The sequence below is a fragment of the Xenopus tropicalis genome, chromosome 2 (assembly GCF_000004195.4).
Source record: "Xenopus tropicalis strain Nigerian chromosome 2, UCB_Xtro_10.0, whole genome shotgun sequence".
Lineage (NCBI taxonomy): Eukaryota > Metazoa > Chordata > Amphibia > Anura > Pipidae > Xenopus > Xenopus tropicalis.
In genome coordinates, this window is record NC_030678.2 from 176,685,537 (window position 1) to 176,712,715 (window position 27,179).

The window sequence follows — 27,179 nt, forward strand, 5'->3', positions numbered from 1 at the left end:
CAATCACTGTGCAGCTGTACCGGGACTTATACTCAGCCTGCAGTTTGTTTTGTTCTGGAAGTTTAAGTCCCGGTGCAGCTGAGCAGGGATTGGATATGCTGGAAGCATTCACCCTGCAGCCCATCCAATCACTGCGCAGCTGTACCGGGACTTAATCTGAGGGGAAGAGGAACAGTGAGTGTGGGCCCCAGGCTGGGAATAAGGTCCCGGCGCTTTATTCATTATCAGTCACGGCCCCTGATTTGAATTCCCAGTACCCCAATATCCCAGTTTGGGTGCCAGTGTGTATGTGCTGCTTGCTGATCCCCAAGGGGCTGCTGGGAACAGAAGGGGCACGGCTAAAGTTAGGGGGGGGCAATGCTGTCAGGCAGCTCTGTAGTTCTGCTATGGGGGGGCACAGATAAGCTGGGGCGAGTGTCAGTGACGGGAATAAAGAGGGGACACTGCTGCTAAAACGAAAAATGTAACTTTTAACAAAAATGTATAGAGGTATGGGACCCGTTATCCAGAATGCTCGGGACCAATGGTATTCCGGATAAGGGGTCTTTCCGTAATTTGGATCTTCATACCTTAAGTCTACTAAGAAATCAATAAAACATTAAATAAACCCAATAGGGCTGTTCTGCCCCAATAAGGGGTAATTATATCTTAGTTGGGATCAAGTACAGGTACTGTTTTATTATTACAGAGAAAAGGGAATCATTTAACCATTAAATAAACCCAATAGGACTGTTCTGCCCCAATAAGGGGTAATTATATCTTAGTTGGGATCAAGTACAGGTACTGTTTTATTATTACAGAGAAAAAGGAAATCAATTTTAAAAATCTGAATTATTTGATTAAAATGGGGCCTATGGGAGACGGGCTTTCTGTAATTCGGAGCTTTCGTAATTCGGGATCCCATACCTGTACAATATATTCACTCAAAATGTTATTATTGCCTCACTGATTAAGCTAAAACTGGCATAACAATGCAAATGTGAGGTCAAAACTTTTTATATATAAGATATAAATTAAACTTTTTTTTTTAATCAGTGATTTACTTGTTTATAAAATGTTAATGAGGCTTTTTGCCCCTATTGTTCTAGGGTTAGACAGAGACTTGCCCCCTAACAATGAGGCTTATAATCCCCGTTAACCTGTTACTGCCCCCCCAGAGGTGTGAATTGGAGACTGGGTGAAACCAAGCAAAACAGCAGAGCTTACAATTGATCTGACAGTTACACTGAGCTTCACTCCATTTTAAAAATGGCAGGAAAATGCCCTTTAAAAGACAGTCTTTCTTTCCTTAAAAATGGGAAAGTGGCGGTTGAGTTGGAATTTAGGCGGATTTCTGTGAGAAAGTGTTTTCCCACCACTTTTACTGCAAAGAAGGCCTCTCTCCCCTCTGTGACTCCCCCCCCCCAGAGAATGTTGAAAATGGAGGATTCATTCCCCCTACTATAACAGCCCCCCTAGTTATATAGGGCTTGGGGCAAGCAGCAGGCTGTAACCCTGAGTGTTTCAGTCAGTCGGTTAGGATACACCAACCGCCAATATGCAGAAGACAAGATTACGAAAAAACATGCTACAAGTGGGAGGAGGAAGGATAGCTCAGCGGGTAGGGAGACTGCCTTACACCGATGGGCCCTGAGTTCGATTCCCGCCTGGGAGCCCTGCCTACATCAATGGGGCTCAGCTCTGATTGGGTGGGTAGGGACGGTATCAGAATTGAGCCCCAGTGTAAGCAAGAGCCACCAGGGCAGGAGTCTAACTCAGGACCCATTGATGTAAGGCACCACCCGCCCCACTGGGCCCCTTACCTTGTGACCCTGGACAGAGTCACTTAACCTCATAATGTCCCGGCAATGATGGCGCCTAGAAATGGCAAAACATTGCTGTCCTTTTAATTACTGGCTACATTCACATTTCCCCACAAATCCTCTTTTTTGCATGATTTATGATGCCAGCTATTAAATTGTCCCTGTCACAGTGTCTATGGCAGCTGGAAGCAACTGTCACAGGGAAAATCCCTTTCTCATCACTGGCAATAAGAAGCCAATTGATAGGGGAGCTGAGCTACAGCGCAGGGCCAATGGGGATACATGGAAATAATCATAGAACAGAAGAATCTACACTGGGGAGCTGATAGGAGAGTAATGGAGATATTTTCTGAGCAGTATAAGAGTGCCCAGCTGGTATATAATACAGGAGATATCCTCTGGGTGCTATCTGTTACCCCCTGCTGGTATATGGTACAGGAGAATCACCCTACTTCTATGCATTATCAGTAACCCTTCAGCCAGTATAGAGTTCAGCAGGGGGGGGTACTAACCATTTAAATGCGCTCCTGGGCCCTGGCACTTGTGGCCCCCGTTTGGCCGCATATTTCCCTCATACACAGTGACGCTTTATAAGGAGAATCTCCCAACTGCAGCCGTCCGTTCTCTTGCGCTTCCAATTCCAACCCTCAGAATGGCGCTGTAAGCACCTTAGTACCTGGATAGGAATGGGGAATAAGAAAAGGAAGAGGTGGCGCCTCCTGGATGAAAGTGGAAATACAGAGAAATACATTTATATTGGGCATCTCATTATTTGCCTTGTGCCGCATGTTTATTCTGTGTAGTTATTTTATCTCTCCTTTTAATATATATATATATATATAACATACACAGGAACCCTCCCGGGACTCTACCCTGTTTGGCCAGACAACTGCCCCAGTACTGAGCATGCTGCAGACTACACTGATTCCCAAGCTGCCACGGCTCATGTATCTAAACTGATCACTAATGAGCTCTGAGCAGCGAGAAGCCAATTGCCTTTGTGTCTTTATACAAAATAAATAATAAAGTGGTCAAGTTCCATTTCCCTTTGTAAAAGGATTCCGAATGTTGGATTAGCCAGGTTGCAGCGATCCCTGGATGGCACATTTCTCCTCCTTCTTAGCCATTTTGCCTTTGTTTTGCCCCAGGGTTCTCTCTAGATGTTCATCCTCCTCTTCAGCTCTGCAAGGATACATAGAGAATGCTCAGAAGCACAGCCCCCTGCATGGCTAAATCAGTGCCTGACCAGCGGCTACATTAGTGGGCTCTACATGTAACGGGTAAGGCTATTGGCTCCTTGAGATCAGGGGTGTATCACTATAAGGGGGGCCTTTAAGAGAACTATAGGACCCCAGACTGGTCCACTCACCTTGCCACTTGCTTACTGTATTATAGTGTGGTCCAAACAAGTAGTAAAGTCAGTGGCCTAATCAGGTCTGGGCTGGAATGCAAAATAGACCCTAGGCATAGGCATTCCCAGTACCCAGAGGCACAAACAGCCCCCCCAGCCCAATAAATAGTGACTGTCTGTGGCACCTTACAGCCCCCCTGGCATTCCCAGTACCCAGAGGCACAAACAGCCCCCCCAGCCCAATAAATAGTGACTTTCTGTGGCACCTTACAGCCCCCCCCGGCATTCCCAGTACCCAGAGGCACAAACAGCCCCCCAGCCCAATAGAAGAGAAGAAAAAAAGAAAAATAATGACATAAACAATATATTACATTGTGCCCTGTGAGGTAACCAGGAAGTACTTACAGAGAATGAATGAGCGAGGGGGGAAGTGCCCTGTGAGGTAACCAGGAAGTACTTACAGAGAATGAATGAGCGAGGGGGGAAGTGCCCTGTGAGGTAACCAGGAAGTACTTACAGAGAATGAATGAGCGAGGGGGGAAGTGCCCTGTGAGGTAACCAGGAAGTACTTACAGAGAATGAATGAGGGAGAGGGGAAGTGCCCTGTGAGGTAACCAGGAAGTACTTACAGTGAATGAATGAGCGAGAGGGGAAGTGCCCTGTGAGGTAACCAGGAAGTACAGCAATTTGAAACAGACACATAAATGGAGTTTTTAGGTAAAATGTAATACAGACGTTATATACAAACGACAAGTTACCTGGGAATGGCTATTGCCTCAGTTACAGCCCCAGGTACAAGGGCCGGGGGCAGAGCTGGGGGGCTACTCACGCTGTTCTGTTTCAGGCTGTTGCTGGGACCCAAGTGTGAGTAGTACAGTCCCAGCGCTACTGCCCGACGCTTTGCCCCACTGGGGCATTGAAATCCCCAAGAGCAACTGCCAGAGACTGAGCCGGAGGAGGGCAAATACAATTGGGCAAAATCCACTACATGTTACCCATCCCTGGGGCAGGTTATTCATGGAGGTGTTACCCCTCTACTTATTGTGAGGAAATATAAAAAAATGCTCCTTTGTCCATTATTTTTACCCATAAATCACTGTTTTCTTTCTGTTTGTAGCTGTTCAGCCTGTGCCCCAACCTCCCTCTTTCCAAAGTGTTTCTGCCGGATAATTTAGACACTATCAGCGCCAATACCATGAGGGTTGGACATGCCCCTAAATCTACCCCTGTAAATCTACCCCTGGGGTTGAGACACAAGGTGTGGGAATCTCCTAACGGGGTAGTTCACCTTTAAGTTAACTTTTACTATGTTATAGAATGGCTAATTCCAAGCAACTTTGCAATTGGCCTTCGTTTTTTTCTTTGTTACAGTTTTTGAATTATTTCCTTTCTTCCTCTCTCTCCAGCTTTTAAATAGGGGTCACTGACTGCACTATAAGGCTACAGTTGTATTGTTATTGCTACTATTGCTTTATATCTTTATATTAAAGCCCTCCCCTATTCACAATACAGCCTCCCGTTTCAATCAATGCCTGGTTGCTAGGATAATTTGGACCCTAGCAACCAGTCAACAGCCAACTGTGCCACTGCATTACTGAGCCCCTCACTCACAGACTCTATTGGGGGAATTCACAAAAGGGGTGAAACTGAGACAGAATAAAATTAGAGACAGATTTGTCGGATTTTCCACCGTATTCACCAAACAAACAGTTTTTGTGAATTTTCACTTTTGTGAATTTGTCTGTTAAACAGAGGGGGCGCTGCTGCTGCTTAAACTAAAATTTTGCCTGGGAGGTTTTACTTTTCCTTTAAATAAAAATGTATACAATATATTCACTCAGAATGTTATTATTGCCTCATTCATTAAGCTAAAACTCCCATAACAATGCAAATGTGAGGCAAAAAGGCTTTATATACAAGATATCAATTCAACTTTGTGTTTAATCAGTGATTTACGTGTTTATAAAATGTTAATGAGGCTTTTTGCCCCTATTGTTCTAGGGTTAGACAGAGACTTGCCCCCTAACAATGAGGCTGCTAATCCCCGTTAACCTGTTACTGACCCCCCTATGTGGCCCCCACCAGAGGTGTGAAATGGAGACTGGGTTAAACCAAGCAAAACAGCAGAGCTTACAATTGATCTGACAGTTACACTGAGCTTCACTCCAGGTAAGTGCCCTTTCTTGACACTATTATACACACTTACACACACTTAGAGCACACATATTAGAACAGATTTTTTTTAATTTTGCATACGTTAGCGCACTTTTATACACTCATATACACACACACACTGTCACACAACTTTTGGATGGGTACACACATGTATACACAAACACACACAAACATTTTTTTTACTTATTTATTTATGCCTTTGTCTTTGTTTTTTCCCTAAAAACTGTTTATTTTCACAGCCGTGTGACTTATTTTGCTGTTTCACTAATTTGCACAATTTTTGTGGTTTTATTGCATTTTTATCCCTGTTTTAGTGTTCCTGATCTGTTTTTTAGCTTCGCTTTGCCATGTGGTACTTTGGTGTAGAAAAATAACTTTACCTATTTATCAGAATGTGTATTTTCCAAATATAAATGGGTTTCTGGGGTGGGCGTCATTTTTTGTAGCTTTATCCCAAATATAATGATGTAAATGTGTTGATTTTGCAGGAGCTGAAATGACAGTACATATGGGGGTTCCCATTGGGGCCCCTACATGCCACATACTTAGGTAAACCTATACATATTGGGCATCAAACTGTTCAGGGGACCCCTGGCGTTCATATTTAGGGGGTTTTATCTGGTTACTTTATGGCCTGTAGGAGATCAGATTCTATAGAAGCTTTGAAGCGATTTTTCAAAAAATTCACATATTTTGATAAAAACCAATAAGTTTAGGAAAGCATTGTGACTTGGTAGTTTGGAGCAGACAGACAGTTCTACCTATTCTGGATTCCCCAGAATCTGTTCTTTCCAAAAATGTATCATTTTCTGGGATAAACTTTCTGTTAGTGGAAGATTTGGCCTTTAAATCTAAAGTATGCAGCTTTCTGGCGCAGTGTTTTGGGGATTTGGCAGTGCCCTGCCGGGAGTTTGTGGCCTATACACGTGGGAATTCTCCATAAAACTATATGTGTTTGGTATTGGCACCATCAGAAGGGATAGTACTTTCCAAACTAGAGAGGTACATTTCCTGAAGAAAATGTGAGTGGTGCTTGCCCCCTGCTGGGGCAATTAACCGCCCACCCCCTAGAAAAGTCATAGCATCCCATTCCCGAATAAGCCGCACGGTTTGACACCTCATTCATGGGTCTACGACAAACATTGGTTAATTGCCCCCTGCTGGGGCAATTAACCGCCCACCCCCTAGAAAAGTCATAGCACCCCATTTCCGAATAAGCCGCACAGTTTGACACCTCATTCATGGGTCTACGACAAATGGTGGTTAATTGCCCCCTGCTGGGGCAATTAACCGCCCATCCTCAGAAAAGCCATAGCACCCCATTCCCGAATAAGCCGCACAGTTTGACACCTCATTCATGGGTCTACGACAAACTAGTTATTTGCCAAAATCCCCATTATAAGTCAATGGGGCAAATTTGGGGACCTCTCTTGCCCCGGGGGTAAAACTTATACCCTTGTGCGGGGTATCTTCTCACACAGATTTCAAACCTCTTCAAATGTGGTAAATTTCACATTTCTAAAAAATTCCCTCTCTGCGCTACAATCCGTGAAAGTTGGCCTCAATGTTAAGTCAATGGGATTTTTGGGCCGGTTAATTGCCCTCTGCGGGGGCAAAATGGCTGGCAGTAAAAGGGTTAAACAGCCCCCCTAGTTATATAGGGCTTGGGGCAAGCAGCAGGCTGTAACCCTGAGTGTTTCAGTCAGTCGGTTAGGATACACCAACCGCCAATATGCAGAAGACAAGGTTACGAAAAAACATGCTACAAGTGGGAGGAGGAAGGATGGCTCAGCGGTAAGGAGCTCGCCTTGCACCGATGGGCCGTGGGTTCAATTCCCGCCCTGGGAGCCCTGCTTGGACCGATGTGGCTGAGACCCATGGATCAGCAGAGCCCCCCAGGGGGTAATTAGAACTCAGCAACCACTGCCGTGGGTTCAATTCCCGCCCTGGGAGCCCTGCTTGGACCGATGTGGCTGAGACCCATGGATCAGCAGAGCCCCCCAGGGGGTAATTAGAACTCAGCAACCACTGATGTAAGATAAGCACCGACCCACCTTGTGACCCTGGACAGAGTCACTTAACCTCATAATGTCCCGGCAATGATGGCGCCTAGAAATGGCAAAACATTGCTGTCCTTTTAATTACTGGCTACATTCACATTTCCCCACAAATCCTCTTTTTTGCATGATTTATGATGCCGGCTATTAAATTGTCCCTGTCACAGTGTCTATGGCACTGTTTTGGGGGGGACTGTCTCAACAGGGGGCACTGTGTATGGGGGGACTGTCTCAATTGGGGGCGCTGTGTAGGGGGGGCTGTCTCTATGGGGGGCACTTTCTATGGGGGGCATTGGGGCGTGGCCACAAAAGTGGGCGTGGTCAAAAAATTGCCACGCTGCGCACGCTGAATCTTTTTGTCCCTCTTTTCATTTTTCAAATGTTGGGAGGTATGCTCTTACACCACCACGCCAGGGTGGTTTGGGGGGGAGGGCGGGGCCAGGGTGGTTTGGGGGGGGGGGGCAGGGTGGTTTGGGGGGGGGGCCAGGGTGGATTGGGGGGAGGTCAGGCCAGGGTGATTTGGGAGGGAGGGCGGTGCCAGGGCGGTTTGGGGGGGAGGGGGGGGCCAGGGTGGTTTGGGGGGGGGGCCAGGGTGGTTTGGGGGGAGGTCAGGCCAGGGTGATTTGGGGGGGAGGCGGTGCCAGGGTGGTTTGGGGGGGAGGGGGGGGCCAGGGTGGTTTGGGGGGAGGGCGGGGCTCAGTGTGGCACAAGGTGGTTTCACCCAGATTAAAGGGCAAGTTCTACATAAAACAAAAACACTGCAGGTGAATTTCCTGGCCCAGTGTTTCTAAATAACCCCCAGTGAGTTTCAAGCTGTAGAAATGGCTGCCTCAGCCTGGGGTAATATTGCTGGGGGTTCAGTGTCTTGCCCTTACTCTGCCTTGGCCCATTCTGCATCAGCACCACTCCGTGTGTATCACCATGACAACCAGGGCACTGTGGGTCCCCCTATTCTGCCAGTAGCCAGCCCGATGGTGCAGTTGGAAAGAAACCTGCAGGGCAGAGTGAAATTCCCCTTGGTTTGGCCACAGACAAAGTGTCGTTGTGCTTGGAATTCTGGGAGGTGCAAAGAGGTCTCAGTGATTAGTGAATGTGGGGGGACAGCGTGAAAGACTGAGCCTTCACTCGGGGAGACCCACTACATACAGGTTTTGTTTACAGGTCAATTTGCCTTTAAAAATAAATGTCTCCATGCGCAGGTATTGGTGTGATTGTATCATGAGAGACTGAATCACTGTCTCCCCTGTGTGTCTTACAGAATAGAATCCCTGTTTCCTGCCCCGGGGAGAATATTTCCTGCACATTTCTGTCTCCTTATGCAAGTTTCTCCCACATCCATGGAAAAAACGTAAGTTTCTTTTACTTATTTCTATCTATGTTTAGATGCCTTTTTAATAATTAGATGAATTATATCTCTCTGTACAGGCTATGAGCAAACTTAGGGGGCTGTTCCTGCTGAATTGTGCTTAGTACAGGGGAATCCCTATGTGCCATAGTTTTATGGTATCTCTCTGTACAGGCTATGGGCAAACTTAGGGGGCTGTTCCTGCTGAATTGTGCTTAGTACAGGGGAATCCCTATGTGCCATAGTTTTATGGTATCTCTCTGTACAGGCTATGAGCAAACTTAGGGGGCTGTTCCTGCTGAATTGTGCTTAGTACAGGGGAATCCCTATGTGCCATAGTTTTATGGTATCTCTCTGTACAGGCTATGGGCAAACTTAGGGGGCTGTTCCTGCTGAATTGTGCTTAGTACAGGGGAATCCCTATGTGCCATAGTTTTATGGTATCTCTCTGTACAGGCTATGGGCAAACTTAGGGGGCTGTTCCTGCTGAATTGTGCTTAGTACAGGGGAATCCCTATGCTGGTATAGTGAATAAGGGGGTATGTGGGCAGAAGCATGGAGATGGGCTGCAGGTTTCCCTGTTGGTACAGATGCCAGTATAGCACAATACCAATGTGTATATAATACATTAAGCCGGGGGGCACCATGCCCAGCACCATGTGACACTATGTACAGAATACAGTATATTGATTGGAGCCATAATTCTCTGCATGAGTTCTTATGGCCATAGCCCGTAACAGGAACATAAGTGCCCTACAGATTCCATCACCCGCAGTCACCACTAGGGGGCAGAGACTACAGCTATGCTATTCTCTAGGTTTATATATACACACATAATACATATATAACAATAACCGGTGAGGGCTCATTGCCGGCTGTTCCTATCCCGGCTCCCGTTTCTCGATGCATGTCCCTCCCGGAAGTTCTTGTCTCCTAGCAACCCGCGGACGCTATCATTTTACTTTTCAGCGGAGCGGTATAGACTACAATTCCCAGCATGCCGAGGGACAGTTATCCCGGCAACTGAAAGCGGATTGTCCAGGCAAGCGTGTTTGGGAATTGTAGTTTATACTATCTGAAGTCAAGCGCAGATGGAAGGCGGGGCCACTGCTGCGCTCTGACCAATCAGTGGATTAAGGACTGTACGTCACCGCGTAGTGTCGATCTGGGGGGCAGTGGGGTGGGTGGGGGTGCTGTGTATAGGCGGCTGGTACACTTGCTGGCGGGCATAGCGCCCCCTGTTCCCGTAGGATTCCCTACCATTGGCCCTTACTGAGGGGCCCTGGGGAAGGGGACCGTGCGTTATTGGCTGGGAGGGGCCTTCGCTACGTACCGTCCCACTGTGTGGGATTCATTACTTTATTGGCAGCCTATTCCGTAACCTGGGGGGGCTCTCGCATTATTGCCCCTCACATGACTCTGTAACCCAAGGGGGTCCCGTTATACAGACCCCCCCATATACCATGTAAAGCTAAATAGGTGCTGTGTCTGCACTCTGCCCCCCCAGCTGCTGTTGGGCTACAGATAACGGAAAGCTCTCTGGGGATTCTGGGAATTGTAGTTCCTCCCCTGCCAGACTGCATGCTGGGATGTACCACTATATTCTGTGCTGATAGTGGGATGGGAATGTTCTGTAAGTTGCCATGTTGCTCTGTATAAATGGCAGTTGGGGGGGGGCTAACAGGGAATGCTGGGAGTTGTAGTGTAACTGTACAATATCAGGGCCCCCGGGGCCCATTTGTGTGTGTGATTCCTGCAGGGCTGGGGATGGGATAGGGGCCCTCACTGCTCTGCCATATGTTCCACTGGTACCGACAGCACCACATGGGTTCTGCCCCTAGGTACCCCCCCCGGGCACTCCTGGGGCAGCTGTACCCCCACTCACACATTACTGCTGCCCTCTCCTTACTCTCATTGGCAGCCACTTGTTTTACCCCTGTGGGGGGTTCTATTGTCTTATAGGTGTTTGGGCTCAGGCTGCCCCCCCAACATGCCCATATTCACCCCAAGCCACAGTTACCCCTAAATCCTTCCCAGTGGCACCCCAAGCCACAGTTACCCCTAAATCCTTCCCAGTGGCACCCCAAGCCACAGTTACCCCTAAATCCTTCCCAGTGGCACCCCAAGCCACAGTTACCCCTAAATCCTTCCCAGTGGCACCCCAAGCCACAGTTACCCCTAAATCCTGCCCAGCGGCACCCCAAGCCTCAGTTACCCCTAAATCCTTCCCAGTGGCACCCCAAGCCACAGTTACCCCTAAATCCTTCCCAGTGGCACCCCAAGCCACAGTTACCCCTAAATCCTTCCCAGTGGCACCCCAAGCCACAGTTACCCCTAAATCCTTCCCAGTGGCACCCCAAGCCACTGTTACCCCTAAATCCTACCCAGCAGCACCCCAAGCCACAGTTGCCCCTAAATCCTGCCCAACGGCACCCCAAGCCACAGTTACCCCTAAATCCTGCCCAGTTGCACCCCAAGCCACAGTTACCCCTAAATCCTACCCAGCAGCACCCAAGCCACAGTTACCCCTAAATCCTGCCCAGTGGCACCCCAAGCCACAGTTACCCCTAAATCCTACCCAGCAGCACCCCAAGCCACAGTTGCCCCTAAATCCTGCCCAACGGCACCCCAAGCCACAGTTACCCCTAAATCCTGCCTAGCAGCACCCCAAGCCACAGTTACCCCTAAATCCTGCCCACCAGCACCCCAAGCCACAGTTACCCCTAAATCCTGCCCAGCAGCACCCCAAGCCACTGTTACCCCTAAATCCTGCCCGGTGGCACCCCAAGCCACAGTTACCCCTAAATCCTGCCCAGCAGCACCCCAAGCCACTGTTACCCCTAAATCCTGCCCGGCAGCACCCCAAGCCACTGTTACCCCTAAATCCTACCCAGTTGCACCCCAAGCCACAGTTACCCCTAAATCCTACCCAGCAGCACCCCAAGCCACTGTTACCCCTAAATCCTGCCCGGCAGCACCCCAAGCCACTGTTACCCCTAAATCCTACCCAGTTGCACCCCAAGCCACAGTTACCCCTAAATCCTACCCAGCAGCACCCCAAGCCACTGTTACCCCTAAATCCTGCCCGGCAGCACCCCAAGCCACTGTTACCCCTAAATCCTACCCAGTTGCACCCCAAGCCACAGTTACCCCTAAATCCTACCCAGCAGCACCCCAAGCCACTGTTACCCCTAAATCCTACCCAGCAGCACCCCAAGCCACTGTTACCCCTAAATCCTTCCCAGTTGCACCCCAAGCCACAGTTACCCCTAAATCCTGCCCAGTTGCACCCCAAGCCACAGTTACCCCAAAAGTGCAGTACTAATTATTTACAGATATTCTAATTAGACCTTGAGGAAAGTTAAGGGGCGGGACCTGTATAATAATGTCATTTTGTGCCTAAATATATATTCGGGGGGCGGCTCAGTGGGGTTCAGTTTTGGTGAAGGGAGTGGGGCTGCCATAGCTCATGCAACACCATTGTTTTATATTGAGAGTGGACAGACTGTGCCATCCCCATGACTTGCCCATAAATTGAGCAAGTGAGCCGGGGCCCCTGCAGTGGCACATTGGCGCACAGGTAGCCATATTGGGGCACCTACCACTTGTGCACCCTCCCTGGCACAGCTTCCCCCTGTACATAGATACTCCTGCCCCCTACTGACAGGGCACTTGCTTGGGATATTGGTATCTCCTTGGTCAGGGAAGGGGGCATTGTGCTTCAACTTACCCCCCCCCCCCAGTCACCTTCAAATAGAAATGGCCTAAACAGGGTGACTGTTACCCCAATGTTTCTATATATCTGTAACCTTGTTATGGGCTAAGGGGGCCCAGCCTGAAGGCCAGTTAGGGGGGGATTTGGGGTGAGTGCTTATTTGTGCCCTGGGTACCCCTGGAACTATAGCGGGGTGACTGTTACCCCAATGTTTCTATATATCTGTAACCTTGTTATGGGCTAAGGGGGCCCAGCCTGAAGGCCAGTTAGGGGGGGGATTTGGGGTGAGTGCTTATTTGTGCCCTGGGTACCCCTGGAACTATAGCGGGGTGACTGTTACCCCAATGTTTCTATATATCTGTAACCTTGTTATGGGCTAAGGGGGCCCAGCCTGAAGGCCAGTTAGGGGGGGATTTGGGGTGAGTGCTTATATGTGCCCTGGGTACCCCTGGAACTATAGCGGGGTGCCTGTTACCCCAATGTTTCTATATATCTGTAACCTTGTTATGGGCTAAGGGGGCCCAGCCTGAAGGCCAGTTAGGGGGGGATTTGGGGTGAGTGCTTATATGTGCCCTGGGTACCCCTGGAACTAATGGGAATAGAATGGGCAACAGATTTAAAGTGTAATCCTGCCATCCCACTCTATATTAATCTAGGGGCGCAGGCGTATTGGGGGGCACAGCTGTATATCAGGCTGCTATGGGGGGGTATATTTCCATATGTTGTGCTGTAAATGGGGGCAGCCATACAGGGAGGCCGAGTCCTTTATCAGCCAATGGAACCTGTCGGCTGTTGCTCTCTGGGCGCCCAGACTGTACAAATCCTTTCCTTAACCCCCACGCACTTATTTCCTGATGATGGGCACCCTCACCATTTATACCTCATATAAGGAGAAAAGCATATTCCTGGTGGCGCACAGAAAGGATCCCCCCCCGGAATGGACCCCGACGGTATCTGGCATCTCTCCTCCAGCCTCAAACGGTAAGAACCGGGGAAATCCATGGCGGGGCCACACGTGCATTCAGTCTCTCGTTCAACCTACTGAATGGTAGCTAGGGTGCATTGGACCCTAGCAACCAGATAGCTGCTGAAATTCCAAAGTGGAGACCTTAATAAAAATGGAATAAGTCTCAGAATATTGAGGGTGACATTATCCCTAGCGCCAGAGGTCTCCCAGCTCCATGACAGTTTGGCCATGGAGAAGAAGACTAAATAAAGCTTTAGACCCCCAGGGCCTTTCTTACGCTTAGAGGGAACCCCCAGAGGTGATACAGTAAGGATTGTGCGTCCTTTCCCTGCCTCTGGGGGGAGCTTGTCATGCTTTGCTCTTCTTAACGTCCTCAGTGGGAGGAGCCACAGGCGCCTTGGGCAGCGGAAGGGGCGGGTACTAAGGTTTTGTCCTGAAATACTCACTGCTCCCACTTATTAAACGTAGTCATTTCCCGCATTTAGTAGAGGGAATTGTCAGAGAGAAATGTGCAGAAAGGAGTCCGTGCCCGACTCTCCGACCATTTAGGGTGAAGGCACACGGAGCTACTTAGTAGCAGCTACAGAAACAGACAATGCTGATCATTTACTGATAATTGTCTCTGTGTGTGTTTAGCAGGGGCAATTCTCAGTATTGTCTATGGCAGGGGATTTTCTGGCGTTTAGTAGCTGCTACAAAGTAGCTCTGTGTGTCTTCACCCTTATGCCGAGCATTAGCATCAACGGCAACAGCCCTGATTGGCTACAAAATACCATCATGGCTGGGGATTGGTCGGCACAGAGGCAGGGTACCCATCCTTGTGTCACTAAATCCCCCCCCCCCCCAACTAAAATGTACATTTTTATGGATCTCAGGACAAAACCTTAGTTTTGCAGAAATCTGTCCATTATATATTTTTTTATATTTATTTGGTGGAATAAAACCTCGTGTCGTTTCAGTTTGTTTCTGTTCCCTGAGAAACGGACCCGACACGTATGTAACAGCTCAGCGCTCTCTTTCGGCCAATAAAAAAGGAGCATTTTTCTGTTACTGTTTTTGTCCCCCTTTTGTCACATTCCGCCCCCCACAAACCCCTGCTGAGCGCGTCTTTCTGATCTGCCGGTTTCCAATAAAAGGAGAGAATAGAGGCAAAGAGGCTGTTTGTGATGAATGATTGCGGGTTTGGGGGGTGCAAAGGTTTCCTGCTGCTGTGTGTGGGGGGCACTGGCACCCAGAGAGCTGGCCCACAATCCACTGCTCTCCACACACAGAAGAGTCACTTGTGCTGCAGGGGGCGCTGCATCAGTCTGTGTCACTGTTAGGAACCAAAGGGCCACTTCTAACCACTGCCTCTAAAGTTGTTGGGGTTTCCAAAATAGCAGGGGGCAGCGTAACCCAGCTCCTTTCATCAAATACTAAGCTGCCTGTTGCCCCCCATTAGTGTAAAACCCATTGGCACCCTAATTGGCAGCATTGTGTCACTGTATGCTGCCTGTGTGTGCCATACAGACAGGCAGCATAGGGCAGGCAGAGTATGGCATACACAGGCAGCATAGGGCAGGCAGAGTATGGCACACACAGGCAGCATAGGGCAGGCAGAGTATGGCATACACAGGCAGCATAGGGCAGGCAGAGTATGGCCACATAGGCAGCATAGGGCAGGCAGAGTATGGCACACACAGGCAGCATAGGGCAGGGAGAGTATGGCACACACAGGCAGCATAGGGCAGGCAGAGTATGGCACACACAGGCAGCATAGGGCAGGGAGAGTATGGCACACACAGGCAGCATAGGGAAGGCAGAGTATGGCACACACAGGCAGCATAGGGCAGGGAGAGTATGGCACACACAGGCAGCATAGGGCAGGCAGAGTATGGCACACACAGGCAGCATAGGGCAGGCAGAGTATGGCACACACAGGCAGCATAGGGCAGGGAGATAATGGCACACACAGGCAGCATAGGGCAGGGAGAGTATGGCACACACAGGCAGCTTAGGGCAGGCAGAGTATGGCAGGTTTTTGCTGCACTACCACCATTAATATGGCTATGGCCATGTGATAATATGGGTGCGGTTTTAAAAAGGGGAGTGGTTAAACCTGGCTTCCATTATCGGCCCTCCACCATGTAGGTCAGAAAAATCCGTCCCTCGGTACCACAGAAGTTGGACAGCACTGGCCTAGGTGATGACTCTGGGTTGAGGGGGGGGGGGGTGGTTTGAAATCACTGAAAGCTCAGCATGCCCCCAGCGCTGCATGGAGTCAAGTTTTATATGTAAAAAATATCCCTTTATCATTAAGTGACCTGAGTGAAACCGATAAACTCTGTTTGCTGAAATGTATTTCTTTCCTTCCGCTCTCACAGCACTTGAGCAGTTCTAGGCCCCTGCAAATAGGGTTTTTCTCTCTATACTTGCCCCCTCCCCCCGATATTTTAGCCCCGCCCCTTGAGTTGTATTTCTGCCTAACCCCACCCACTTGTGGGGCCTGGCGCGAGGGAGGAGCTAGTGCGGCGCGCAGAAGAGCGCACTAAGAGCCGCAGGTACCTGAGGGGTCCGGGGGGGGCGGGGGCAGCAGGAGCGGGAATGGGGTAGCTAGAGGGGGCTCTGGAGGGACTAGAGTATAAGCCGAGGGGGAGTTTTTGAGGAGATTTTGTGTGGGGAAAAAGTGTTGTTATACTGGAGTATATCCGGGAGTAAAATGCTATTGCTATTTGTGAGATGGGATTCAGCCTTACAGACTCACACACACAGGGATGTTTGTTATTTGTTGTTTTATTCATTTTGTTGTTTTATTGGGGCCTGTCAGCCCCCCCTGAGCCTCCCACTCCCACCCACTGCCCCCGCTGAGCCTCCCGCACCTACCCACTGCCCCCGCTGAGCCTCCCACTCCCACCCACCGCCCCCGCTGAGCCTCCCGCACCTACCCACTGCCCCCGCTGAGCCTCCCACTCCCACCCACTGCCCCCGCTGAGCCTCCCGCACCTACCCACTGCCCCCGCTGAGCCTCCCACTCCCACCCACCGCCCCCGCTGAGCCTCCCGCACCCACCCACTGCCCCCGCTGAGCCTCCCGCTCCCACCCACTGCCCCCCTGAGCCTCCCGCCCACTGCCCCCGCTGAGCCTCCCGCTCCCGCCCACTGCCCCCCCTGAGCCTCCCGCTCCCGCCCACTGCCCCCCCTGAGCCTCCCGCTCCCGCCCACTGCTCCCCCTGAGCCTCCCGCTCCCGCCCACCGCCCCGCTGAGCCTCCCGCCCACCGCCCCCCTGAGCCTCCCGCTCCCGCCCACCGCCCCCCCTGAGCCTCCCGCTCCCGCCCACCGCTCCCCCTGAGCCTCCCGCTCCCGCCCACCGCCCCCCTGAGCCTCCCGCTCCCGCCCACTGCTCCCCCTGAGCCTCCCGCTCCCGCCCACCGCCCCCGCTGAGCCTCCCGCCCACCGCCCCCCCTGAGCCTCCCGCTCCCGCCCACCGCCCCCGCTGAGCCTCCCGCTCCCACCCACCGCCCCCGCTGAGCCTCCCGCTCCCACCCACCGCCCCCGCTGAGCCTCCCGCTCCCACCCACCGCCCCCGCTGAGCCTCCCGCTCCCACCCACCGCCCCCGCTGAGCCTCCCGCACCCACCCACCGCCCCCGCTGAGCCAGATATGGGTGGGACAGGCCCGCCGGCAGTGCCCATACACGGGCCGATTAGCTGGCGAATCTAAGGGACCCATATCGGCAGCTAGAATCGGCCCGTGTATGGGGACCTTTAGTTTCCATGAGTACCAAGGGAACAAATAGACATTCCCTGCAAAGCTAACCCTAACTGGCCCCCAGGCTGATGCAAATGGAATGAAATTGGCTTTAGCTCCCCTTTAAAAGAGACCCGACCCCCCCACACATCCCCCCCCCCCGCATGGGTACAGGGCCACATCTTTCCATTTGCTATTTTTTTGTTTAATTATTTGCCCACCTCTTTTGCATCTTTCCAACTTTCGAATGGGGGTCACTGACCCTGACAGCAAAAACGATTGCTCCGTGAGGCTCCAACTTTCTTGTTACTTTTTATTACTTTCTTTTTATCTTCCAGTCTCACATTCACACCGCTGCCTGGTTGCTAGGGTAAATTGGGCCCTAAAACCCAGAGAGCTGCTGAAATTCCGAAACAAAAGGCAAAATCAGTAAACAAAACACAGAATATAAAAAACAAAGACCAACTGCAATTTGTCTGGGAATGTCACAAACCCCAATGGGCCCAGTTGCCCCTGTATATACCAGCAGGCCCTGCTATTACTGCCAGTAACTGTCTCGCCATTGAACCCATTACACCTGCTGCCATTCTCACAGTATTTACACCAGGTTCCCAGTCACTGGGCGACTACATTTTCGAGGGTAGAAAAGTGGGCGGAGCCGCCAACAGCCAATGACATGTTTTTCATTGATTTTAGTGGGTAAATTGTAACTGCTGCCATCCTTACACCCTTAATGTCAGGGCCCCCAAGCTTTGCACATTGTGTTACTGGGGGACCCCGTATCAAGTAGAAAAGTGGGCGAATCAAACGGCCAGATTCTCACTATTGACTTTCATTGGGGGGGAATTCAGCTGCCGCCATTCTCACAGTATTAACGGCAGGCGCCCAAACTCTTACCAGTTGGCCATTGGGGGGCTGGAGTTTTAGGTTTGAAATAGTGGGCGGAGCCACCAACAGTCAATCAACCCCATTACATTTCATTGGTTTAAATTTAAAATGATGCCATTCTCATACAATAACCCGGATTCCAAAAAAGTTGGGACACTAAACAAATTGTGAATAAAAACTGAATGCAATGATGTGGAGGCGCCAACTTCTAATATGTTATTCAGAATAGAACATAAATCACGGAACAAAAGTTTAAACTGAGAAAATGTACCATTTTAAGGGAAAAATATGTTGATTCAGAATTTCATGGTGTCAACAAATCCCAAAAAAGTTGGGACAAGGCCATTTCCCCCCCCCCCCCCCCCCCCACTGTGTGGCACCTCCCCTTCTCTTTACAACTCTCAACAGCCGTCTGGGGAGCGAGGAGAGCAGTTTCTCCAGTTTAGGGATAGGAATGCTCTCCCATTCTTGTCTAATACAGGCCTCTAACTGTCCCATCGGCTTGGGCCTTCTGTGTGGCACCTCCCTCTTTATGATGCGCCAAATGTTCTCTATAGGGGAAAGATCTGGGCTGCAGACTGGCCATTTCAGTACCCGGATCCTTCTCCTACGCAGCCATGATGTTGGGATTGATGCAGAATGGGGTCTGGCATTATCTTGTTGGAAAATGCAGGCTCTTCCCTGAAAGAGATGGCGCCTGGATGGGAGCATATGTTGTTCTGGAACCTGAATATATGTTTCTGCATTGATGCTGCCAGACATGCAAGCTGCCCGTGCCACACGCACTCATGCACCCCCATACCATCAGAGATGCAGGCTTCTGAACTGAGCGTTGATAACAACTTGGCTTGTCCTTGTCCTCTTTGGTCCGGATGACATGGCGTCCCAGATTTCCAAAAAGAACTTGGAATCGTGACTCGTCTGACCACAGAACAGCCTTCCATTTTGCCACACTCCATTTTAAATGATCCCTGGCCCAGTGAAACCGCCTGAGCTTGTGGATCTTCCTTAGAAATGGCTTCTTCTTTGCACTGTAGAGTTCCAGCTGGCAGCGGCGGATGGCACGGGGGATTCACTGACAATGGTTTCTTTTCACAGTTGGTTACTGGTAGTGATGAGCGAATCTGTTCCGTTTCGCGAAAAATTCACGAATCTTTCAAAAGATCCGTGAAACGGCGAAAATGTCGTGCGACAAAAAAAAATTGCCGCCCGCAGCTATTATTTTGTCGCCCGCGACTATTCCTTTTTGACGCTGGCGACAATTTTTGGACGTGCGGCGAAATTTTTCATCTGTTTCGCGAAACAATCCGCCAATGGCGAAACGCGAAAATTCGCCGCGAATCCATGCCTGGCGAAACTTTTTGCCCATCACTAGTTACTGGGTGATATTGACTCAGGGTTAGAAAACTGGTCACACCCAGCCCTGTACTGGCCCAAATAGCCCCCCCAGCCCAATAAATAGTGACTGTCTGTGGCACCTTACAGCCCCCCTGGCATTCCCAGTACCCAGAGGCACAAACAGCCCCCCCCAGCCCAATAAATAGTGACTGTCTGTGGCACCTTACAGCCCCCTGGCATTCCCAGTACCCAGAGGCACAAACAGCCCCCCCAGCCCAATAAATAGTGACTGTCTGTGGCACCTTACAGCCCCCCTGGCATTCCCAGTACCCAGAGGCACAAACAGCCCCCCCCCCAGCCCAATAAATAGTGACTGTCTGTGGCACCTTACAGCCCCCCTGGCATTCCCAGTACCCAGAGGCACAAACAGCCCCCCCAGCCCAATAAATAGTGACTGTCTGTGGCACCTTACAGCCCCCCTGGCATTCCCAGTACCCAGAGGCACAAACAGCCCCCCCAGCCCAATAAATAGTGACTGTCTGTGGCACCTTACAGCCCCCCTGGCATTCCCAGTACCCAGAGGCACAAACAGCCCCCCCAGCCCAATAAATAGTGACTGTCTGTTTCACCTTACAGCCCCCCTGGCATTCCCAGTACCCAGAGGAACAAACAGCCCCCCCCCAGCCCAATAAATAGTGACTGTCTGTGGCACCTTACAGCCCCCCCCCCGGCATTCCCAGTACCCAGAGGCACAAACAGCCCCCCAGCCCAATAAATAGTGACTGTCTGTGGCACCTTACAGCCCCCCTGGCATTCCCAGTACCCAGAGGCACAAACAGCCCCCCCAGCCCAATAAATAGTGACTGTCTGTGGCACCTTACAGCCCCCCCGGCATTCCCAGTACCCAGAGGCACAAACAGCCCCCCCCCAGCCCAATAAATAGTGACTGTCTGTGGCACCTTACAGCCCCCCCGGCATTCCCAGTACCCAGAGGCACAAACAGCCCCCCCCAGCCCAATAAATAGTGACTGTCTGTGGCACCTTACAGCCCCCCCGGCATTCCCAGTACCCAGAAGCACAAACAGCCCCCCCCCCAGCCCAATAAATAGTGACTGTCTGTGGCACCTTACAGCCCCCCTGGCATTCCCAGTACCCAGAGGCACAAACAGCCCCCCCAGCCCAATAAATAGTGACTGTCTGTGGCACCTTACAGCCCCCCTGGCATTCCCAGTACCCAGAGGCACAAACAGCCCCCCCAGCCCAATAAATAGTGACTGTCTGTGGCACCTTACAGCCCCCCTGGCATTCCCAGTACCCAGAGGCACAAACAGCCCCCCCAGCCCAATAAATAGTGACTGTCTGTGGCACCTTACAGCCCCCCTGGCATTCCCAGTACCCAGAGGCACAAACAGCCCCCCCAGCCCAATAGAAGAGAAGAAAAAAAGAAAAATAATGGCATAAACAATACATCACATTGTGCCCTGTGAGGTAACCAGGAAGTACTTACAGAGAATGAATGAGCGAGAGGGGAAGTGCCCTGTGAGGTAACCAGGAAGTACTTACAGAGAATGAATGAGCGAGGGGGGAAGTGCCCTGTGAGGTAACCAGGAAGTACTTACAGAGAATGAATGAGGGAGAGGGGAAGTGCCCTGTGAGGTAACCAGGAAGTACTTACAGAGAATGAATGAGCGAGGGGGGAAGTGCCCTGTGAGGTAACCAGGAAGTACTTACAGAGAATGAATGAGCGAGGGGGGAAGTGCCCTGTGAGGTAACCAGGAAGTACTTACAGAGAATGAATGAGGGAGGGGGGAAGTGCCCTGTGAGGTAACCAGGAAGTACTTACAGAGAATGAATGAGCGAGGGGGGAAGTGCCCTGTGAGGTAACCAGGAAGTACTTACAGAGAATGAATGAGCGAGGGGGGAAGTGCCCTGTGAGGTAACCAGGAAGTACTTACAGAGAATGAATGAGCGAGGGGGGAAGTGTCCTGTGAGGTAACCAGGAAGTACAGCAATTTGAAACAGACACATAAATGGAGTTTTTAGGTAAAATGTAATACAGACGTTATATACAAACGACAAGTTACCTGGGAATGGCTATTGCCTCAGTTACAGCCCCAGGTACAAGGGCCGGGGGCAGAGCTGGGGGGCTACTCACGCTGTTCTGTTTCAGGCTGTTGCTGGGACCCAAGTGTGAGTAGTACAGTCCCAGCGCTACTGCCCGACGCTTTGCCCCACTGGGGCATTGAAATCCCCAAGAGCAACCGCCAGAGACTGAGCCGGAGGAGGGCAAATACAATTGGGCAAAATCCACTACATGTTACCCATCCCTGGGGCAGGTTATTCATGGAGGTGTTACCTCTCTACTTATTGTGATGAAATATAAAAAAAATGCTCCTTTGTCCATCATTTTTACCCATAAATCACTGTTTTCTTTCTGTTTGTAGCTGTTCAGCCTGTGCCCCAACCTCCCTCTTTCCAAAGTGTTTCTGCCGGATAATTTAGACACTATCAGCGCCAATACCATGAGGGTTGGACATGCCCCTAAATCTACCCCTGTAAATCTACCCCTGTGCCCCAGCATCAGGCCTGCCTTTCTGTACTAGAATATACACACGATGGGGGTCATTTATAAACACTGGGCAAATGTGCACCTAGGCAGTAACGCGTGACAACCAATCAGAAATTTGCTTTGATCGTTTCACCTGCAGCTGCCTGGAATAATCTAATCACAGACTGGTTGCTATGGGTTACTGCCCAGGTGCAAATGTACCCAGTGTTTATAAATAAGCTCTAATGCCTTTACTGGTCACAGACCTTATCTCATCAATATTTTTATTATTATTATTATTAACATTTATTTATAAACGCCAACATACCCCGCAGCGCTGTACAATAAGTGGGTTTCATATATTGGGCATACAGAGTAACATATACAGCAATCAGTAACCGATACAGGAGGGGAAGGGAGCCCTGCCCAAAAGAGCTTACACTCTACAAGGAGTAACATATACAGCAATCAGTAACCGATACAGGAGGGGAAGGGAGCCCTGCCCAAAAGAGCTTACACTCTACAAGGAGTAACATATACAGCAATCAGTAACCGATACAGGAGGGGAAGGGAGCCTTGCCCAAAAGAGCTTACACTCTACAAGGAGTAACATATACAGCAATCAGTAACCGATACAGGAGGGGAAGGGAGCCCTGCCCAAAAGAGCTTACACTCTACAAGGAGTAACATATACAGCAATCAGTAACCGATACAGGAGGGGAAGGAAGCCCTGCCCAAAAGAGCTTACACTCTACAAGGAGTAACATATACAGGGCCGCCTGTCTCATCCAGTCCTTCTGCGTCACCCTTTTCGCCTACTGTGAGATCTCCACATTCACCATTATGGCGTATGACACCTATTTAGCCGTATGCCACCCATTGCGTTATGCCGCCATAATGACCAATAGGACGGCTCTGAGACTCATCGCAGGATCCCTGATCTTCAGCCTCGTCATTGTTGCCCTCTTGCTTCTCCTTTCTGCAAGATTGCCTCTGTGTGGGTCTCACATTAACAATTTCTTTTGCGATTACATGTCTATATTTATTCTGTCTTGTGTTAGTAACCCCTTAACCAAGTTGTACGGCACCATTGTATTTACAGCCTACCTAACTGGCACCATGATGACTATAGCCTATTCCTACCTGAGGATACTCCTCGTCTGCCTCAAGGTCTCCAGAAATGCCGGTAAGAAAGCCATTCACACCCTGGTCACCCACGTCCTCAATTTTTCCATTTTCCTCATAGGAACCTTGTTTATATTTATCCGGTACAGACTGGAGAACATTAACCTTCCTCTTGTTTTCCACATTTTGCTCTCCATAGCTGGCTTGGTCTTTCCTCCACTCTTGAACCCTCTCATATACGGGATAAGAACAAAAGCACTGAAAGTGAGAGTGATTTCTCACCTGCAAAAAACGATTGTAAAGATATTGATTGGCTGAATGTTCCTTGTCCTCAACCTGATCCCTTGGGTGGTGGAGACAATAAAAAATGTGACCATGTGTTTGATGTTGTGTTATGAACAGACTTTTTGGTAAATGACCAGATGCCCAATCTTCCATAGAGATGTGTCTGGTTTTGCATTGGGTACAGTACCATACAGAAGGGGACTGATTAAATGAAGGAATATTGGCCTAGAACATAATACTTGTACTTGGACAGAGAACTGGCTGAAGGAGAGACTACACAAACCGGGGAGAGACGGGACGTTTTCTAATTGGACCAGTGTTGTTAGGGGAGTACCGCAGGGTCAGTCCTTGGGCCTTTACTTTTTAATTTGTTTATTAATGAGCTTGAGGTTGGTACTCTAAGTGCTCTCTGTATCTTTACTGCAGAACTATAAGTTTCATGCAGGATTCTGCCAGAGAGATTTGACTGAATTGGGTTTAATGTGAATACATGTGAGGTTATACACTAAATATGTGTTGGGGGAGGTCTTGTCCAGCTTTGGCCAGTCATTTTTAAAGTGGATAAAGGTACAGGTATAGGACCCGTTATCCAGAATGCTCGGGGCCAAGGGTATTCCGGATAAGGGGTCTTTCCGTAATTTGGATCTTCATACCTTAAGTCTGCTAAAAAATCAATAAAACATTAATCAAACCCAATAGGATTGTTTTGCATTCAATAAGGATTAATTATATCTTAGTTGGGATCAAGTACAGGTACTGTTTTATTATTACAGAGAAAAGGGAATCATTTAACCATTAAATAAACCCAATAGGGCTGTTCTGCCCCAATAAGGGGTAATTATATCTTAGTTGGGATCAAGTACAGGTACTGTTTTATTATTACAGAGAAAAGGGAATCATTTAACCATGAAATAAACCCAATAGGGCTGTTCTGCCCCAATAAGGGGTAATTATATCTTAGTTGGGATCAAGTACAGGTACTGTTTTATTATTACAGAGAAAAGGGAATCATTTAACCATTAAATAAACCCAATAGGGCTGTTCTGCCCCAATAAGGGGTAATTATATCTTAGTTGGGATCAAGTACAGGTACTGTTTTATTATTACAGAGAAAAGGGAATCATTTAACCATGAAATAAACCCAATAGGGTTGTTCTGCCCCAATAAGGGGTAATTATATCTTAGTTGGGATCAAGTACAGGTACTGTTTTATTATTACAGAGAAAAGGGAATCATTTAACCATTAAATAAACCCAATAGGGCTGTTCTGCCCCAATAAGGGGTAATTATATCTTAGTTGGGATCAAGTACAGGTACTGTTTTATTATTACAGAGAAAAGGGAATCATTTAACCATGAAATAAACCCAATAGGGCTGTTCTGCCCCCAATAAGGGGTAATTATATCTTAGTTGGGATCAAGTACAGGTAATGTTTTATTATTACAGAGAAAAAGGAAATCAGTACTGAATTATTTGATTAATATGGAGTCTATGGGAGACAGGCTTTCCGTAATTCGGAGCTTTCTGGATAACGGGTTTCCGGATAAGGGATCCCATACCTGTACTATATCAATGTCCCACAGCGAGGGTTCGAGTGAATGGGATCACTTCTCCCTTGAGAGAGGGACACGACACCTTACAGACGCGGCTCCGCTCCCAGCAGCCCTCACTGCCGCACACAACGCACGGGCCATTGCGCTCACGCTACTCAAGCACCCCCCCACCCTTACTCACACCTCGACTCCCGCTCTGGGGTAACACTACAGAACTTCATGTTTTGGCCTGGCCACAATAGTAAATATTTGGGGGACCTCATGGAGCGCTCAGCCTTCCCACACAAACCCAAGAGAAATCCCAGCAACCTTCGCTTCCCTTCTAGAAATATCTGCAGTTGATCAGTGTTTAGGGGCCAATTTGCTACTCCCGCCCCTCAGCCCCCTCAGAATCCACTCTCAACAGGCCCAAACCCTTCCGCCCCGCGCACGACTGGCGGATAGTGATGAGCGAATCTGTCCTGCTTCGCTGGAAAATTTGCGAAAGATTAGTGAAACGGCGAAAAAATTGTAAAACAGCAAAAATGACGCGCTTAAAAAAAAAATTTGCGCCTCGACTATTTTTTGACGCACGACTATTTATTTTGATTCTGCGACTATTCTTTTGATGCCCGCAACTTTTTTTTGATGCGCGCGACTTTTCTTTTGATGCCCGCTACTATTCTTTTGATGCCCGCAACTATTTTTTTGACACCCGCGACTATTTTTTGACGCACGGCTATTTATTTTGATTCTGCGACTATTCTTTGACGCCTGCGACTATTCTTTTGATGCCCGCAACTATTTTAGGACACGCTGCAAATTTTTTCATCCGTTTCACAAAACAATCCACCAATGGCGAAACGTTGAAATTCTCTGCGAATCCATTCCTGGCGAAACATTTCCCCATCACTACTGGTGGACTTCCCATATACCAGAGCTCACCCAAGGTGATTGGGAAGAGGCAACAGACACCATGTATAACTGTCCCATCTCTATCAAAGACAGACTAATACAGTATAAACTTACCATCGCCTGTACATCACCCCATTAAGGTTGCACCGGAGGGGCCGTGCCCTGACAGTGCCCAAGATGCGGAGCAGGCTCTGCTAACTTCTTCCATATGATTTGGTCATGTCCCCATATCGCCAGGTTCTACACAGCAGTGACTAACTATCTAACTAACTATCTCTCAGACAGCCCAGCCTTCCCCACTGTGACTGCTCCCGAAACCTGCCTGTTAGGAGCCTTAGACAGTATAACCCCTCACAATAGCCCCCGGCTGCGCTACAGGATACTCTTGTTTTATGCAAAAAGAACTGTTGCAATGCACTGGATGGGCCCTACTTTGCCCACCATTACAGCCTGGAAGAATTTGGTGAACACGGTCGCTCCCCTATACAAACTTACATATGAGACTAGGGGCGCACCTGACAAATTTGATAGAGTTTGGGGTCCCTGGCGTGACGTAGAGGGAAACTGAGCAGTTCCACACCCATCCGCATCTCCTGACTCCCGGAGCCTCTCCATCTCATTGACACAACTCAACTGCCCAGCCTAATTGGCTGACGAACATAATACGCTGCCGGACCGATACTATATAAAAAAATATTCAGTTTTGTCCGTTTGTACTGTCAGATATGTTGCTTTATGTTTTATGTTTTTTTGATAATCAATAAAATACACCTTTAAAAAAAAAATGTGTTGTGGGGCCTTTAATTGAGAACTGACGCCTAACTAAAGGGCAGAAATGTTGTACATTATGTTCTGTACCGGCCCAAGGCCCCCACAGCCCTTTAGCAGGGAAGGTATGTGCCCTCAAATCTGCCCCCAGTACCCCCCATCTTCTTCTCTGCTGTTTCCCAGCACATACTCTGTGCTGCTGTCACTTAGGGACCCACTCAAAATATACTGCATAAACAGAGTATAGATGCAGGGTCGGACGGGGGGGTGCAGGGCCCACCAGGGCTGCTACTCCAGGGGCCCCTCACCCCCCAAGGTGCCTCCTCTGGCTGCATCCCCGCCACACACCTCTAAACCCCTCCCCTGAACTCGTATGTGAAACGCGTCAGGAGAGGACATCGAAGGCCAGAGGAAGCAGCAATAGGGTCGGGTCTGGGGCCCACCAGGTATTTTCCCGGTATCCCAGAGGCCCAGTCCGACCCTGTATAGATGTAACAGTAAAAAGCTGATTAGTAATTTATTCAGATTCACATTACATGGCAGATCTAAAACCAGTGCAGTCTGCATCAGAATGTAATAATCAGCCCTCTGGCATCAGTTTATGTGACAGAACACATTTACTGCTTGATAATTTGCAGTGACC

At 49.4% G+C, this 27,179-nt stretch overlaps 3 long non-coding RNA genes across 4 annotated transcripts in view; 2 read left to right on the forward strand and 1 right to left on the reverse strand.

The window, feature by feature from the left end:
- LOC101734358 overlaps positions 1-2,956 on the reverse strand; it is a 35,357-nt gene extending 32,401 nt beyond the window's left edge. Inside the window, exon 1 of the long non-coding RNA XR_004221436.1 lies at positions 2,315-2,956. This is a non-coding gene — a long non-coding RNA (uncharacterized LOC101734358). The remainder of the gene's footprint in view (positions 1-2,314) is intronic.
- The window catches only part of LOC116408920, a 29,273-nt gene extending 24,078 nt beyond the window's left edge, over positions 1-5,195 (forward strand). Inside the window, exons 4-5 of one of the 2 annotated variants that reach the window (XR_004221417.1) lie at positions 2,951-3,082; positions 5,155-5,195. This is a non-coding gene — a long non-coding RNA (uncharacterized LOC116408920). Of the gene's footprint in view, positions 1-1,088; positions 1,124-2,950; positions 3,083-5,154 lie in introns of those variants that run through there. The other variant, XR_004221418.1, reaches the window with a different exon arrangement.
- Positions 5,196-5,279: 84 nt separating this feature from the next.
- On the forward strand, positions 5,280-23,414 carry LOC116408921. The gene is made up of 3 exons (XR_004221420.1): positions 5,280-5,322; positions 8,644-8,733; positions 23,014-23,414. It is a non-coding gene; the product is annotated as an uncharacterized LOC116408921 (long non-coding RNA).
- The last annotated feature ends 3,765 nt before the right edge of the window (positions 23,415-27,179 follow it).